General features: G+C 44.1%; 1 non-coding gene across 1 annotated transcript; it reads left to right on the top strand.

Moving 5' to 3' along the window:
- Positions 1-4961: 4961 nt before the first annotated feature.
- Positions 4962-5064, top strand: LOC132536021 (U6 spliceosomal RNA). The gene has a single exon (XR_009547720.1). It is a non-coding gene; the product is annotated as a U6 spliceosomal RNA (small nuclear RNA).
- Positions 5065-6000: the final 936 nt, after the last annotated feature.

Here is a 6000-nt window from a genome sequence, read left to right on the forward strand (position 1 = left end):
ACACAGACCCCTGCAATGCTGCTACATCACTTGCAAAGTACTCCCCCTGCTGGTGGGGACCAGGGGCTTGAACCTGGGTCCTTGTGCTTTGTAACATTTGTGCTCAACCAGGTGTGCCACCACCCAGCCCCAACATATTGTCTGGGGAGATGATTTCATGGCTGGTGGCTATCACTTTCATGACCTTCCAAGACTAGTCTGGGCATCATAACCTCTGTCCAGTCTTTTATCGACTCTCCCCTTGGAGGCTGGGAAGATAGCATAATGGCTATGCAGAAGACTCATACCTGAAGCTCTGAAATCACAGGTTCAGTCTCGAACACTTAAATGAAAGCTGTGCAGTGCTTCTGGTGAAAGGAGGGAAGGAAGGAACTGTCTTTTTGGTCTTACCATAACTCCTGTGCATACCTAGACCCCATCCCTTCTTCTACTTTCTAAGAGTCTAATATCTGACGATGGTAGTCCTTATTAAAAATAGAACCCAGAACTTTGGAAGAACATTTCATCAGTGAAATGCTTCTGGTTGTAGAGGGGCAGCTGTGTTGAAGAGCTTGGCTGATGGCCAAAACCTCCATGATGAATTTCCCTCGTCATCTCTATGCTGCTCCCATGTCTAGGAAGTTGCTGCACACAACTAATCACTGTTTTGACACATCTTTCCTTAACGTCAATTTTGGTGATCTAGACTTCAAACTTCAAGTATAACAAAACCAAGGGCATTTTGTATTTTGAAAGGGTTTATGGGAAAATGTTCAGTAGTCATAAGCTTGGGAAATTTTACATGTCGTTTCTCTTCAGAGAATCTCAACTTTCATTGATTTAACATTGGTTTACAGTATTACTAAATTATAGGATCATAGTTTCTCATGCCTATGTATCTGAGTATAAAACTCACCATATCCACCACTAAAGTTCTAGTACCAGCAAACTGTTTATTAAAGGCTACAAGGAGTCCTGGAGTTAACTCTTTGTTTTTGTTTACCAGAGCACTGCTCAGCTCTGGCTTATGGTGGTGCAGGGGATTGAATCTGGGACTTTGGAGCCTCAGGCATGAGAGTCTCTCTGAATAACCATTATGCTATCTACCTCCCACCCCAGTTAACTGTTTAGTTCGGTGTAAATCCAACTTTTTTTTTCTCAGTGGTTAACAGCCTTTTATTTCCATTGAAATATATTTGTGATGGTAAATACGAGATTTTTAAAAAAAATTTCCATTAGGATATATGTGAGTCATGAATACACTTAAAAGCCAGGTTTAAGAAAATATCTAAAAGAGTGAGTACAGAAGCCCACTAATGCAGTTGCTCTGGTCTATAAAATAGGACTTCTTCCTACAAGTCTAGCTATTTTCCAGACATAAATTATTATTTTTTTCTTGAGTTTTGCTGGAGCCTCACATATCCCTGACTCACCACTCCTGGCCCACTGTTTTAATTTTGGTTATTTCATAGGGAGAAAGAGGCGTCACAATACCCGCCACTCCACCATCTGTGGAACTTCCCCTGCTGCTATGGTACTCCTATGTGGTGTCAGGGCTTGATCCCAGAGCCTTGCTCATGGCAAGGCAAGGAGATGAACTATTTTCTGGCCCCTTGAAGTCAACATTTTGCCAAGGTGGTATTACCCTGGAGAGTTTATATTACAAAGAAGTCCTCACATCACCTTCCATGAGCATAATTAATTTGTAAAACTTGTATGGTTTAAGGAGGACTTCTTCCAGAATGACTATCTCTAGTAAGAAGCTCAGCAAACCTCTCTAAAAAAGCAGTGATAAAACTGAATAAGTGAAAGATAGGACAGAGAGAAACTGAGACATGTGGGTAGACAGAGAGGGGAGAGAAAGATAGACACCTGCAGACCTGCTTCTCCACTTGTGAAGCAAACCCCTGTAGGTGGGGAGCTGGGGGCTCGAACTGGGTTCCTTGCACGGATCTTGGCGCTTCCTGTACTACGTGCACGTAACCCATTGTGCTATTGCCCAACCCCCTTGTCATTAGCTTTCTAGATTAGAAAACTCTTCATTCCATCTAAGAGACTTTCTCTGGTTCCATTGCCTATACCTGGTGGCAAGTAGTAACAGGTTCCAGACGAACTATGAGCATTCAAAAACTGTGTGCTATATTTGGATTGTATGTGTGTTTTTAACATACTTCTGGAAATATGAGCCACAATTTTAAACAGTGTCTCCGGGAGCCAGTTAAGTATCTCTGAATAGAGGATAAAGTCCCAACTAAAAAAAAAAAAATGAACAAGTGGGGGTCGGGCAGTAGCGCAGCGGGTTAAGCGCACATGGCGTAAAGCTCAAGGACCGGCGTAAGGATCCCAGTTCGAGCCCCTGGCTCCCCACCTGCAGGGACGTTGCTTCACAAGCAGTGAAGCACGTCTGCAGGTGTTGATCTTTCACTTCCCCTCCTCTCTCTATTTCTGTCCTATCCAACAACAGTGACATCAATCACAACAATAATAACCACAACAACGATAAAACAACAAGGACAACAAAATGGGAAAAAATAGCCTCCAGGAGCAGTGGATTCGTGGTGTTGGCACCGAGCCCCAGCAATAACCCTGGAGAGAAAAACAAACAAACAAACAAACACGGAACAAGTTTGTCAAAAAATAATAAAAGGTATATAACTTGAGAAGCATTAAATAAATGTACTGGACCCCAGCCTATAAAACCAATGGAAGTGTATGATGTTTTAGTCTGGAACTGCTCTCATCCCAGCTCTCCTTACCCCAGCACAGAAGTTCTACCAGGATCTGCCTTGATGTGGAATAGAGTGGGGAGGAGCCCATATATCAGTGTGGCTGACGTGTAGTTGGTCTTAGGTTTACCAGGCCACCAGCTGATCAGCCTGACATATTATCAGTAGTAAGAAACCTTGGGAGCCAGATAGTGGCACACCAGGTTAAACAGACAAATTAAAATGCGCAAGGACCCGGGTTCAAGCCGCTGGTCCCCACCTGCAAGGGGAAAACTTCACAAGTGGTGGAGCAGGCCTGTAGGTGTCTCTCTTTCCCTCTCTATCTACCCCTCTCCTCTCAATTTCTGTCTCTATCCAATAATTAAAAAAATAATTAATTAAAAAATTAATCAAGGGGCCCACCCGGGTGGTAGCACAGCGGGTTAAGCGCACATGGCGCAAAACGCAAGGACTGGCGTAAGGATCTTGGTTCCGCCCCCCACCCTCCACCTGCAGGGGGCGTTGCTTCACAAGCCGCCAAGCAGGTCTGCAGGTGTCTATCTTTCCCCCTCTCTGCCTCTTCCCCTTTCTCTTCCCCATCTCTCTCGATTTCTCTCTGTCCTATCCAACAACAATGACAACAATAACAACAATAATGATAAACAACAAGGGCAACAAAATGGAAAAAATGGCCTCCAGGAGCAGTGGATTCATAGTGCAGGCACAGCCCTGCCTGGAGGGAAAAAAGAAAGAAAGCCCTGCCCTGGAGGCAAAAAAGAAAGAAAGAGAGAAAGGAAGGAAATAAAGGAAGAAAGAAAAAGAAAGAGAAAGGAAGGAAGGAAAGAAAGAAGGAAAGGAAGAAAGAAAGAAAAGAAAAGAAATCGGGGGCTGGGTGGTAGCGCATCGAGTTAAGCACACATGGTGCAAAGTGCAAGGGTTGATGTAAGGAACCCGGTTTGAGGCCCCAACTCCCCACTTGCAGGGGGGTCGCTTCGCAAGCAGTGAAGCAGGTCTGCAGGTATCTTTCTCTCCCCTCTTGTCTTCTCCTTTCTCGATTTCTGTCTGTCATACAACAAGGGCAACAAAATGGGAAAAATGTCTTTCAGGAGCAGTGGATTCATATTGCAGGCACTGAGCCCAGGCGGTAACGCTGGAGGCAAATAAATAAATAAATAAATAAACAAATAAGTAAATCTTGGAAGTGCAACCGACCATCTACTTTAGACAGTCCCGAAGGATCATGGACAAAGCTGTGTGACTCAAGAAAGTTCTAGCAAGTTATTTGTCCCTTGCTGGATGTGAGGGCTTGCAAACAGGAAAAAAAAAAAGCTAGACTTGATTTGGAAACTACTGAATCTTTGAATACGTTTCCCAGACCACACAAATATTCATCAATAAAGGGTGGACGTTCACTGGATCAAGGTGTTGAAGTATTACTGGCCAATCAGTTGCTGGCCACTAAACTATGCTGATTTAGGTAGTGAACCGTGGGAATCCAAGCTTAAAAATAAAAACAAGGGTTGATCGCAACCTAATCAACGCAACGATTGCCACCTCAACATGCTTCAGCTCAGACTGTGTCCAGAGACTTAAGGTGTGGAATGACAACCCTTCAGCTTCATTACTCGGGTGAGACCTTTCCTTTCATAGTATTCTCTAATTCCATCCCAGGTGGTTCACTTTCTAACAAAGTCCCCAAACCTAGATATAGACCAGGTTCTGTGAGAGAGAGCATATGTTCACACGTATCCATAAACTAGTGCAAAATATATACCTGAAAGCAGAAGTACACTAGAGTTTGCAGTGAGTACCCCCCCCCCAACACTTCCTCTCCACTATTCCAGCCTTTAGGTCCATGATTATTCAACAATTTGTTTGGCTTTGTATGTTAACTCTCTTTTCAGCCACCAGGTTCCAGATGCCATCAGGATGCCGGCCAGGCTTCCCTGGACTGAAGACCCCACCAATGTGCCCTGGAGCTCTGCTTCTCCAGAGCCCCACCCTACTAGGGAAAGAGAGAGGCAGACTGGGAGTATGGACCGACCAGTCAACGTCCATGTTCAGCGGGGAAGCAATTACAGAAGCCAGACCTTCCACCTTCTGCAGTCCACAACGACCCTGGGTCCATGCTCCCAGAGGGATAGAGAATGGGAAAGCTATCAGGGGAGGGGGTGGGATATGGAGATTGGGTGGTGGGAATTGTGTGGAGTTGTACCCCTCCTGTCCTATGGTTTTGTTAATTTATCCTTTCTTAAAGAAAAAAGAAATAAAAACAAGGTGCTCACTTCTGGAGCACATATACTAAAGTTGGAATGATACATAGATGATTAGCATGCCCTGTGCACAAGAATGATAAATTCTTAAAGTATTTTATATTTTAAAACATTTTATTTTCTTTTTTAATGTTTTTTTTCAATGTTTTTATTTATTATTGTATATATAGAGAGGAATTGAGAAGGGAGGGGGAGACAGACAGACATCTGCAGTCCTGCTCCACCACTCGTGAAGCTTTCTCCTTGCAGGTGGGGACCAGGGGCTTGAATCTGCACACTTGCTCGCTGCAGCTTGTGCGCTTAACCAGATGTGGAAGTGGGTAGGGAATAAACACACAATTCTTGCTGGCAAATCACTAAAACACAATCTAACAGTAAAAAGAACTATACAGAATTAAGAGTTGCAGGGTGGGTAGATAGTATAATGGTTATGCAAAGAGACTCTCATGCCTAGGGCTCCAAAGTCCCAGTTTTCAATTCCCCATACCACCATAAGCCAGAGTTAATCAGTGCTCTGGTTTTTAAAAAAGAATAATAATGGCACAAAGTGCAAGGACTGCGTAAGGATTCCGGTTGGAGCCCCCCGGCTCCCCACCTGCAGGGGAGTCGCTTCACAGGCGGTGAAGCAGGTCTGCAGGTGTCTATCTTTCTCTCCCCCTCTGTCTTCCCCTCCTCTCTCCATTTCTCTTTGTCCTATCCAACAACAATAATAACTACAACGATAAAACAACAAGGGCAACAAAAGGGAATAAATACATAAAGCATTAAAAAATAAATAACAGTTACAACAAAGGCAACAATATGGGGAAAATGGCCTCCAGGAGCAGTGGATTCGTAGTGCAGGCACGGAGCCCCAGCGATAACCCTGGAGGCAAAAAAAAAAAAAAAAATTAAATGGCTGGGAATATGGATCGACCTGCCAATGCCTATGTTCAGCAGAGAAGCAATTACAGAAGCCAGACCTTCAACCTTTTGTACCCCACAATGACCTTTGGTCCATATTCCCAGAGGGATAAAGAATAGGAAAGCTATCAGGGGTGGGG

The sequence above is a fragment of the Erinaceus europaeus genome, chromosome X (genome assembly GCF_950295315.1).
Source record: "Erinaceus europaeus chromosome X, mEriEur2.1, whole genome shotgun sequence".
Classification (NCBI taxonomy): Eukaryota; Metazoa; Chordata; class Mammalia; order Eulipotyphla; family Erinaceidae; genus Erinaceus; species Erinaceus europaeus.